Here is a 12,840-nt window from a genome sequence, read left to right as displayed (position 1 = left end):
GGCAAAGCAATAGAGAGACAGTGGAAATTCCAAATGCCACTTTTCACTTGCTGACCATTTAAAGGGGGGGGGGGGCGGGGAGGGCGCAGGAGGGAAGGATCTGAATCTCTGAACCAAACAGGAAAAAATTTCAGGAGCCATCTGTTCCATTTTCCTTTTTCCTGACCAAGTTCTGAGGGGAACATCTAATCTGTCTTTAATATAGAGTGTGTTATCACTTAAGATAAAATTAGCTTCTTCCTGGTAATATTAATAACACTATGAAAAATCAAATTACCTACTCTTCTCCCCGTGGAAAACTAGCATAGAAATCTACTTCTGAGACACTATGAGGAAGTATGAGGAAAACATCTGGTGAAGGCTTAGGTTAGAGGAGCAATTTTTAAAAAGCAATGAAAGTGTTAACCTAACTATGCAGTTTGCAATGCTATTGTCTTGAGCAAAGGAAAATGAAAAATAAAGCAAATGAGCTGTTACAGGTAAATGGGGTAGGTCACATTTCTAGCAAATGACGTCTAAAATGATAACAATCTAGTCTAAATTTATGAAGCTATCGAGAAAAGAATTAGTCCCAAAGTATGCTTCATACCCCCCATGGGAAAAAAGCTGGTGTCTAGGTCATAGTCTAGGCTGTAAAGAAACTAAGACTAGTGAAATTATATCCTTAGTGTAGCTTTTTTAAAATATCTTTTTTTAAAACTAGGGAATAATTTATGCATTGAAGACTCTGGCTGAGACTCATTGTACAGATAAGAATTTACATAAGAAGTTACAAAATAAGAATTTTAAGAAACAAACTGATAGGCCAAGGACATATAATACTGAATACAGTAAAAAGATTTATAATTGTATTTACATTACTGCCTTTAGATAATCCCTACCAATAAAATTCAGCTGGTCAGTATGGAGATCACAATCACTTTACTTAAAGAGTCAATAGACAATATAATCAGTGGAAATTATTTTACATAAGATGGCTATAACAAAAAAGCAGAAAATACAATATATATCGCTCGAGGCTTTACTGTTTCTCTTCAACCTGAAATATCTTTTCCCTATCTCCATCTGTTGAAATTTCTACCCAGTTTTTCAGGACCATCTCAAATGCCACATTTTGCAAGAAGTTTTTCCCCTGATTCTACACTCATGCCCAATTCCCACCACGACTTACTTCTAACTACTGCTACTCACAATCTGCTGCCTTTTTAAAAAGTTATTGGAGGGGCACCTGGGTGGCTCAGTTGGTTGAGCGTCCGACTTCGGCTCAGGTCATGATCTCACAGTTCATGAGTTCGAGCCCCGCGTCGGGCTCTGTGCTGACAGCTCAGAGCCTGGAGCCTGTTTCGGATTCTGTGTCTCCCTCTCTCTCTCTGACCCTCCCCCGTTCATGCTCTGTCTCTCTCTGTCTCAAAAGTAAATAAACGTTAAAAAAAAAAAAAAAAGTTATTGGACTGGGGCTCCTGGGTGCCTCAGTCGGTTGAGTGTCCAACTTCGGCCCAGGTCATGGTCTCATAGTTCGTGAGTTCAAGCCCCATGTCAGACTCTGTGCTGACAGCTCAGAGCCTGGAGCCTGCTTCGGATTGTGTCTCCCTCTCTCTCTGCTCTTTCCTTGTTTGCTTTCTGTCTCTCTCAAAAATAAATAAACATTAAAAAAATTTTTTTTAAGTTATTGGACTTATTTCCCCTACTACACTATAAGTTCTATGTAATAAGCAATTAGGTTGTACTCATTTTAGCCTCCATTACATTATCTAACACATAGTACATACTACTCTATAAATCCCTTTGGCAGTTGATCTAGAAAGATCAGAAAAAAATAGACAATACTAGATAGAAATTATCAGATTTATATTTATAGTTAGCCACACTGGAAATACTTAAAAGTTGGCATTTCATAAACTTTTTAAAAGTCCAGGACTTTGGGGGCGCCTGGGTGGCTCAGTCGGTTAAGCGTCCGACTTCAGCTCAGGTCATGATCTCGCAGTTCGTGAGTTCAGGCCCTGCGTCAGGCTCTGTGCTGATGGCTCAGAGCCTGGAGCCTGTTTCAGATTCTGTGTCTCCCTCTCTCTGACCCTCCCCCGTTCATGCTGTGTCTCTCTCTGTCTCAAAAATAAATAAATGTTAAAAAAAGAAAATTTTTTAAAAAAAAAAAAAAAAAAGTCCAGGACTTTGGTCTGCTATTTGTATTATAATATTGCAATACTCAACTGTGTTTTGATCAGTATTTGCCTGGCATATCTTTTACCGTGCTTTTTAATTTCCATTCTCCTGGGTCATTTTGTGTCAGATATTTCTCTTGTGAGTAGTATATAGCTGGAATTTTTTTACCCAAACTTACAGTCTCTGTATTTTAAAAAGCAAGGTTTTTAAAATCTATTTGATTAATTTCTGCCATCTTATTTTATCTTTTCCATAAATTATTCTTCTTTGACTTGTTTTTCTTTTCCTGCTTTCTATTGTGTTAGTAAAGCTTTTTCTTTTTTACTTTTCTCTCTCCCCCCGCCATTAGATCGGAAGCTATGACAGAATCTGTAACTTCTTAGAATTCCTCTTAAACATTAAACATACATATTTAGCTACACGTTTTTTTTATTGAAGTATAGCTGACATACAATGTTATATTAGTTTCAGGTGTACAGGACAGTGATTTCGAGAGTTCTGTACATCATGCACTGCTCACCGTGGTAAGAGTAGTCACCATCTGTCACCATATAAAGTTATTACAGTTGACTATATTCCCTATGCTGTACTTCTCATCCCCATGACTTATTTATTTTATAACTGGAAGACTGTAACTCTTAAACCCCTTCACCTATTTTACCCATCTCCCTCCCCCTCCTCTCCGGCAACCATCAATTTGTTCTCTGTATTTATGAGACTGTTGCCGTTTGTGTGTGTCACGAGCACGCTATGAAGGTACACACACGAGTTATGTGTTTCCACGATGTCGGCTTTATTCAGTCATAAAGCAAGGTTAACATGATTATAAAGCAGGTTCAGGATTCCAAACTCAAATGACATTTCACCATGTGATTAATAACTTGGCTTCTTACACAACACACAGAGCAAAAGACAAGACAAGTCACACGACAAACATAACATAGCAGGTAGGAAGTTAACGAACCAAACTTGAAGTCAGTCTGTGGATGTGTCGTTGAGATAAGGCCACGGTCTGGTCCAGTCTGGTCCGGGTCAGCTCTCAGCACTTACTGCTTATTCTGTTCAAGCCTCAGACGATCCCAGTTCTGTTCAGAGATCAATCGGACAGAGCTTTCGCAGATGCTGCCTTTTTAAAGTGGTCAGACATAGAGGGGTCAGTGTCTCCTCAATGTCTGAGGAGTGACATTTTGCTGCAAAAATCTTCCCCTTTTAAAGGGATTTAATCAGTCTTGGGCCCCTGCAGACCTCCTCTGCTTCTGCTTGTTATCAGTTCTGGGGTGTGGTCAGCTGGTGCTGGTCTGGCTGATACCTGGTAGCTACAGTACCCTTAAATGTTTGCATCATTGCTTGACACAGGCCCCTGCTTGACATGAGTGACTCCATCTTACTCTCCACAGTGTATGTGTATTCGTTCATTTGTTTTGTTTTTCAGATTCCACATATAAATGAAATCATACGGTTTTTGTTCTTCTCTGAGTTATTTCACTTAGCGTAATACCCTGTAGGCTCATCCATGTTGTCAGAAATGGTAAGATTTCATTCTTTTCTATGGCTGAGTAATATTCCACTGTACGTGTATACCACATCTTCTTTATCCATTCATCCATCAGTGGACACTTAGGTTGCTTCCATATCTTGGCTATTGTAAATAATGCTGTGATAAACATGGATGCATATATCTTTTCAAATTAGTAGCTACACATTTCTTAAAATGCCAAATCACTCATCATCTTTGTTACTCTCCAAAGCAAGACAAGAACCAAAGCACACTCTAAATAACCAACCCAGGAGCACTCTTCTCATCTTCTGATATTATTTTCCAGAATTTGACTTCTATCTTTTTAAATTTAAAACTTTTTTTTTACTGTGGTAAAATGTTGATAATATTTATTATTTTAACCATAACACGACATTTGTCATTTTAACTGTTATAAGTGTACAATTCCGTAGCTTTAATACATTCATGATGCTGTATAACCATTACCACTATCTACACACACAACTTTATCATCATACCCAACAACAACCCTATATATGTTAAACAGTAACTCCCCCCTCGACCTTCCTCCCATACTCTCGTAACCTCTATTCCTCTCTGTCTCTAAGAATTTGTCTATTCTAGGTACCTCTTATAAGTGGAATTGTACAATTTTTTCCCTGTGTGTTTGGCTTATTTCACTAAGTTTTTAAGGTCCACCCATGTTGTGATTTATATGAAATTTCCTTTTTAAGGATGAATAATAGTCCATGTATGTATACCACGTTTGCTTATCCATTGATCTGCTAATGAGCACATGGGTCGCACTACTATAATGAATAGTGCTTTAATGAACATTGGTATACAAATATCTCTTCTTCAAATATCCTGCTTTCAGTTCTTCTAGGTATATACCCAGAAGTGGAATTGCTAGGTCATACAGTAGCTATATGTTTAACCTTTTGAGAAACCACCAAACTGTATTTCCTGGTTGCTGCACCATTTTACATTCTCATAGCAATGCACAAAGGTTCCAATTTCTCCAAATCCTCACCAACACTTTTCCTGTGTGTGTGTGTGTGTGTGTGTGTGTGTGTGTGTGTGTAAATAGTCATCCTAGTAGGTATGAGGTGGTATCTCATTGTGGTTTTGATTTGTATTTCCATGTTGAGCATCTTTTCATGTACTTATTGGCCATGTGTATATCTTCTCTGGAGGAATGTCTAAGTCCTTTGCCCATTAAAATTTTTTTTCTAAATTTTTTTAATGTTTATTTATTTTTGAGGGAGAGGGAGAGAGAGCGAAAATGAGCAAATGGTGGAGGGGCCAACTGGAGAGAGGGAGACACAGAATCTGAAGTGGGCTCTAGTCTCTGAGCTGTCAGAACAGAGCCTGATGGAGGGATCAAACTCATGAACCACAAGATCGTTACCTGAGCCAAAGTCAGACACTTAACTGACTGAGCCACCCAGGTGCCCCTAAAAAAATTTTTTTAATGTTTATTTTTGAGAGAGACAGAGACAGAGCGTGAGTGGGGGAGGGGCAAAGAGAGAGGGAGACACAGAATCTGAAGCAGGCTCCAGGCTCTGAGTTGTCAGCACAGAGCCCAACACGGGGCTCAAACCCATGAACTGGGAGATCATGACCTGAGCCGTAAGTCAGACGCTCAACTGACTGAGCCACCCAACTGCCCTGTTTGCCCATTTTTTAAGAACTTTTTTTGTTGTTGAGTTGTAGGAGTTCTTTATATATTCTGGATATGAATCCCTTATAAGATATATGATTTGAAAACGTTTTCTCTCATTCTTCAGGTTGTTTTCTTGCCTTCTTGATAGTACCCTTTGATGCACAAAAAGTTCTTAATTTTGATGAAGTCCATTTTATCTATTTTTTTATTTTTTTCCCCAAGCTTTTGGTTTGCTGTCAATTATAATGCCATGAAGACATTCAGTTATTTTCTTCTCATGGTTTTATAGTTTTAGCTCTTAAGTTTAAGTTCTTGATCATTTTGAGTTAATGTTTATATGAGGTATAAGGTATGGGTCAACTTCTTTTGCATGTGGATATCTAGTTTCCCCAGCACCACTTTCTGGAAGGACTTGTCGAACAGTCCTTTCCCCAATGAATGGTACCCATGTTGAAAATCAATTGACCATACATGTGAGGGTTTGTTTCTGGGCTCTCAATTCTATCACAGTAGTCTTTATGTCTGTCTTTATGCCAATACTATACTGTTTTAAGTACTGTAGTTTTTGTATTAAGTTTCAAAGTTAGAAAGTTGGAGTCTTCCAACTTTCTTCTTTTTTAAGATTATCCTGGCTTTCTGAAACCTCTTGCAATTCCATATTAATTTGAGGATCAGCTATTCCATTTCTCTGAAAAAGTCTGTTAGAATTTTGGTACAGTTTGTATCAAATCTGTAGATTTATTTGGATAGTATTGACATCTTAACAATGCTAAATCTTCCTACCTATAAAATGTCTTTCCAATTTTATAGGTATTTTTAGATTTCATTCAGCAGTGTTTTGTAGTTTGCAGGGTGCAAATCCTTTGCTTTCTTGGTTGGATTTATCCCTAAGTATTTAATTCTTTTAGATGCTATTATAAATAGAATTGCTCTCTTAATTTCCTTTTGATGACTGATTGCTAGTTTATAAAAACACAATGGACTTTTGTATGTTGATTTGATATCCTGCATCTTTGCTGATGTTCATTAGGTCTGGTAGCTCTTTTGTGGATTCTTTGGGATTTTCTACATGTAGGATAATGTCATCTGCAAATAGTTTTACCTTTTCCTTTCCAATTTGGATGTGCTTTATTTCTTTTGACTTCCATCTTTTTAAATGTAAAAAATAATTATTTTTAAAGATCAATAGTTAATTCCACTTATCAACATATCATATTACCTCGCTCACTATTGTTTCTCATTCTGTTCCTTCCCTCTTGGTTCAATTGTTTTCCTGCTAAAGTACACCATCCTTTAAGACAGGTCCACAATCACTTATCACTTTGGACCTCTCTGTTTTGGAATCGACAAATTTTTGGATTTTATAAAGGCAATATGCTGCACAAACCAGATGTGATATAGCACCACCAATGGGGCTGGGGTAGCTGCCCACAGTCAAGCATATTAAAATTTCCACAGCGAAACATATCCTTACACTAAGGACTATAAATAAAGACCAAAGATAGCCTCATAAACTAATCCAGATCAAGTTTGCCCCCAAATGAGTTTGTTGAAAAATCAGCAAAAACAACTTCAGGTTTTCTAAGCTTTTTTAACTTCAAATTGTGAATTTCTGAATATTCACAGGCCTGCTGTTTCCACAAAAGGCTGTGGGTGGTAAATGCTCTCAGTTTTCATCTTCTTGAAAATATCTTTATTTTACCCTCTGGAGTAATAGTTTAACCAGGTGGAGAATTCTGGGTTGTCATTTATCTTCTCTTAGCACTTCAAAGATCCTACTCCATTGTCATCTGGCATCTATCATTGTTGTCGAGAGACCATCTGTCAAACTCCTGCCATTCCTCATGGAGTTAATCATTCTTACCATTCATATATGCTATTTTCTTTATCATTAATGTTCTGTGGATTACACCACGTGTCTATCATGTAGGTGTATTTTTAGTTATCTTGCTCAATACTTTAATCTGACTTACATCTTTTGTCAATCCTGGAAAATAGTCTCAGCAAGTATCTTTTAAAATATTGCTTCACTGTCATCCTCTCTATCCTTTTCTTCCCTTAGTAAATATACATTTAGCCTCTCTGTGTCTTTTTTGTGTCCTTTCATAATTTTCATCTTTTATCTCTGTGTTAACCTTAGTATTATCTTCCAAATTATGTACTCTTTATTCTATTATGTCTAGTCTAAAATGTATTCTCTCTGTTGAATTTTTTTTTTTTTTAATTTTTTTTTTCAACGTTTTTTATTTATTTTTGGGACAGAGAGAGACAGAGCATGAACGGGGGAGGGGCACAGAGAGAGGGAGACACAGAATCGGAAACAGGCTCCAGGCTCCGAGCCATCAGCCCAGAGCCTGACGCGGGGCTCGAACTCACGGACCGCGAGATCGTGACCTGGCTGAAGTCGGACGCTTAACCGACTGCGCCACCCAGGCGCCCTCTCTGTTGAATTTTTTAATACGTCAGTAGCTTTTTTATTTCTAGAACATTTAATTGGCATTTAAAAAAATTTTTTTTGCTGTTTATTTATTTTTGACAGAGAGAAGGACAAAGCATGAGCAGGGGAGGGGCAGAGAGAGAGAGAGAGACACAGAATCCCAAGCAGGCTCTAGGCTCTGAGCTGTTAGCACAGAGCCCGATGCGGGGCTCGAACCCACAGACCACAAGATAATGACCTAAGCTGAAGTTAGACGCTCAACTGACTGAGCCACCCAGGTGCCCCTAATTGGTGTTGTTTTTTTTTTTAATTTTTTTTAACGTTTTTATTTATTTTTGAGACAGAGAGAGACAGAGCATGAATGGGGGAGGGGCAGAGAGAGAGGGAGACACAGAATCTGAAGCAGGCTCCAGGCTCTGAGCCATCAGCCCAGAGCCCGATGCGGGGCTCGAACTCACAGACTGTGAGATCGTGACCTGAGCCAAAGTCGGACGCTTAACCGACTGAGCCACCCAGGCGCCCCCCTAATTGGTGTTTTAAAGAATTTACATGGTTTTTTTTCTCTCTCAAGTTTTTATTTAAATTCCAGCCAGTTAACAGAGTGTAATATTAGATTCAGGTGTACGATTTAGTGATTCATCACTTCCATACAACACCCAGTGCTCATCAAAAGTGCCCTCCTTAATCCCCCCCACCCATCTAACCCATCCCCCCACCCACCCTTCTCATTCTGGTAACCATCGGTTTGTTCTCTAAAGTTAAGAGTCTGTTTCTTGGTTTGCCTTTCTCTTTTTTCTCCCTATGTTCATTGGTTTTGTTTCTTAAATTCCACATAGACTGAAATCATATGGTATTTATCTTTCTCTGACTAACTTATTTCACTTAGCAAAATACTCTCTAGCTCCATCAACATCATTGCAAATGGCAAGGTTTCATTTTTTATGGTAGAGTAATATTCCATTATATATACATACCATATCTTCTTTATCCACTCATCAGTCAATGGACATTTGGGCTCTTTCCATAATTTGGCTATTCTTGATAGTGTTACTATAAACATTGGAGTGCATGTATCCCTTCAAAGTAGTATTTTTGTATCCTTTGGGTAAATACCTAGCAGTGCAATTGCTGGATCATATGGTAATTCTATTTTTAACTTTTTTAGGAACATTCATTCTGTTTTCCAGAGTGGCTGCACCATTTTTCATTCTCACCAACAGTGTAAGAGGGCTCCCCTTTCTTCACATACTCACCAACACCTGTTGTTTCCTGTGTTGTTAATTTTAGTCATTCTGACAGGTGTGAGGTGATAGCTCATTGTAGTTTTGATTTGTATTTCCCTGATGATAAACATCTTTTCATGTGTCTCTTGGCCATCTGTATGTCTTCCTTGGACAAATGTCTATTCATGTCTTCTGCCCATTTTTGAAATGGATTATTTGTTTTGTGGGCAATAAAACAGATCAATGAAACCAAGAGCTGGTTCTTTGAAAACATTAATAAAATTGATAAACTCCTAGCCAGACTTATCAAAAACAAAAGAGAAAGGACCCAAATAAATAAAATCACAAATGAGAGAGGAGAAATCACCTCTCAGAAATACAAATAATTATAAGAGAATATTATGAAAAACTATATGCCAACAAATTGGACAAAGTGGTCCTAGAAACATATAAACTACCAAAACTGAAACAAGAAGAAATAGAAAACAATAACCAGCAAAGAAACTGAATCAATGATCAAAAATCTCCCAACAAGCAAAAGTCCAGGGCCAGATGGCTTCATAGGTGAATTCCGTCAAACACTGAAAGAAGGATGAGGGGCAGCTGGGTAGCTCAGTCAGTTATGTGTCCAACTCTTGATTTCAGCTCAGGTCATGCATGATCTCATGGGTTCATGAGACTGAGCCCTGCATTGTGCTGTCAGCACAAAGCCTACTTGTGATTCTTTCCCTCCTCTCTCTATGTCCCTCCCCCTGCTCACATTCTCTCTCTCAAAATAAATAAATAAACTATTAAAAAAATAAGGAAGAGTGAATACCTATTCTTCTCAACCTATTCTAAAAAACAGAAATGAAAGGAAAACTTCCAAATTCATTCAATGAGGCCAGCATCACCCTAATACCAACACCAGAGAAAGACTCCACTAAAAAAGAGAACTATAGGCTAATATCCCTAATGAACATGGATGCAAAAATTCTCAACAAAATACTAGCAAATCAAATCCAACAGTAAAAGAATCATTCACCATGATCAAGTGGGATTTATTCCTGGGTTACAAGGATAGTTCAATATTTGCAAATCAATCAACGTGATACACCACATTAATAAAAGAAAGGATAAGAATGATATGATCCTTTCAGTAGATGCAGAAGCATTTGACAAAGTATAACATCCGTTCATGATCAAACCCTCAACAGAGTAGGGTTAGAGGGAACATACCTCAACATAATAAAGGCTATATACAAAAAACCCACAACTAATATCATCCTCAGTGGGAAAAAACTAACTGAGAGCTTTTCCTCTATGGTCAGGAATAAGACAGGGATGTCCACTCTCCCCATTGTTACTTAACATAGTACTGGAAGTCCTAGCCACAGCAATCAGACACACAAAGAAATAAAAGGCATCCAAATCAGCAAGGAAGAAGTCGAACTTTCACTATTTGCAGATGACATGATGCTATATGTAGAAAACCCAAAAGACTCCACTACAAAATTGCTAGAGCTGATACACAAATTCAGTAAAGTCACAGAATACAACATACATCAATCTGTTGCATTTCTATACAAAAATAATGAAGCAGCAGAAAGAGAAATCAAGGAATCAATCCCATTTACAGAGGCACCAAAGCCCATAAGGTACCTAGGAATACACCTAGCCAAAGAGGTAAAAAATCTGTACTCTGAAAACTAGAAAACACTGATGAAAGAAATTGAAGAAGACATAAAGAAATGGAAAGACATTCCATGCTCATGGATAGGAAGAACAAATACTGTTAAAATGTCTATATTACCCAAAACAGTCTACACATTTAATGGAATCCCTATCAAAAAACCAACAGCATTTTTTCACAGAGCTAAAACAAACAATTCTAAAATCTGTATGGAACCACAAAGGACCCCAAACAGCCAAAGCAATCTTGAAAAACAAAAGCAAAGCATCACAATTCCAGACTTCAAGTTATATTACAAAGCTGTAGTGATTAAGGCAGTATGGTACTGGTACAAGAATAAACAGATAGGGGGCCTGGGTGGCTCAGTCAGTTAAACAAGAATAAACAGATAGATCAATGGAACAGAACAGAAAACCCAGAAATGAACCCACAACTATATGGTCAATTAATTTTCGACAAAGCAGGAAAGAATATCCAATGGAAAAAAGACAGTCTCTTCAACAAATAGTGTTGGGAAAACTGGATAGCAACATGCAAAAGAATGAAATTGGACCACTTTCTTACACCCTACACAAAAATAAATTCAAAATGCATTGAAGACCTAAATGTGAGACAGGAAACTATTAAAATCCTAGAGGAGAACATAAGCAGTAACCTCTTTGACATCAGCCATAGCAACTTCTTACTACATATGTCTCCTGAGGCAAGGGAAACAAAAGCAAAAATAAACAATTGGGACTTCATCAAAGTAAAAAGCTTCTGCACAGCAAAGGAAACAATCAACAAAACTAAAGGCAACCTATGGAATGGGAGAAGACATTTGCAAATGACACATCTGATAAAGGGTTAGTATCCAAAATATAGGAAGGACTTATAAAATTTAACACTCAAAATACAAATAATCCAGTTGTTCTCTCTCTCTCTCTCTCTCTCTTTAATAACAACCATTCCTTCTTTTACTTCCCTGAGGATCCTTAACTTTATTTCAAACTCAATTTAAAATAATGATTAGTCTTATTTTCTCTGGAGTACATTTATATTTCAATTGTTGGGTTTATTGGCTCTTTCTTAGCATTAGTTGTTCCCATATATTTTGGAATTTCAGCGTGTAGACTCACCTAAGTGGGAGACTATCACTCTCTCCAGCTGTCCTGAGGACAGATCCTAGTCTAGGACCAGATCTTACATTGGATGAGGTAAGGCTCCATTCCCAGTGATATTGGGGATATCACAGAGACTGTCACTGGACCCCTGAGTAGCTCAGACCACTCAGGCCTGGTTGCAAGGCTGTCTGCTTCCTTTCATTGTCCCAGGTTTTTTTTTTTTTTTTTTAAACGTTTATTTATTTTTGAGACAGAGAGAGACAGAGCATGAACGAGGGAGGGTCAGAGAGAGGGAGACACAGAATCCGAAACAGGCTCCAGGCTCCGAGCTGTCAGCACAGAGCCCGACGCAGGGCTTGAACTCACGGACCGTGAGAGCATGACCTGAGCCGAAGTCGGCCGCTCAACCGACTGAGCCACCCAGGCGCCCCGTCCCAGGTTTTATATAAGCCACTTCCCAGGTAGCAATCATACTTTTAAAAAAATCTCCCACCCTGTGTGTGACACACTTGGTCTCTACTATTCTACAAGAGATGAGTTCTCAGTTTCCTATGCTTGCTTCTGAACCCAGATCACAGGAGGTCTGTGGTTTGAGCCCCATTAGCATTGTGGTTTGTTTAATTCCTGGTCCATAGATGAATTTATATTGACTTTACACATGGCTATGTCCTTTAAATTTTCTCTTCAGAAAATTTTATGTATCATTACCATGTGTTTGTAATGGGTAAGATGGCCAAATCATAAACACTGTAAGCCATTACAACCAGAAATCCAAAACAATTTTTCTACCTGCATAAAAATGCATTCTTGCTATTTTTCAGTGTATTTAACTAAACCAAAAAGTTTTTTTTTTTAAATTTTTTAATGTTTATTTTGGAGAGAGAGAAACAGAGAGCGAACAGGGGAGGGACAGAGGGGGGGGGGGGGGGAGACACAGAATCCGAAGCAGGCTCCAGGCTCTGAGCTGTCAGCACAGAGCCCGACACGGGGCTCAAACTCATGAACCGCGAGATCATGACCTGAGCCGAAGATGGATGCTTAACCAACTGAGCCACCCAGGCGCCCCCCAAAAAGTTTTTGT

General features: G+C 38.3%; 1 protein-coding gene across 4 annotated transcripts in view; it reads right to left on the bottom strand.

Moving 5' to 3' along the window:
• Positions 1-12,840, bottom strand: part of CSTPP1 (centriolar satellite-associated tubulin polyglutamylase complex regulator 1) — a 198,673-nt gene that overhangs the window by 114,726 nt on the left and 71,107 nt on the right. The gene's annotated exons all lie outside the window — the stretch shown is intronic.

Source organism: Neofelis nebulosa, chromosome 10 (assembly GCF_028018385.1).
Source record: "Neofelis nebulosa isolate mNeoNeb1 chromosome 10, mNeoNeb1.pri, whole genome shotgun sequence".
Taxonomy (NCBI): domain Eukaryota; kingdom Metazoa; phylum Chordata; class Mammalia; order Carnivora; family Felidae; genus Neofelis; species Neofelis nebulosa.
The sequence above is the reverse complement of the archived record's forward strand: the minus strand, read 5'-3'. Positions and strand labels throughout refer to the sequence as shown.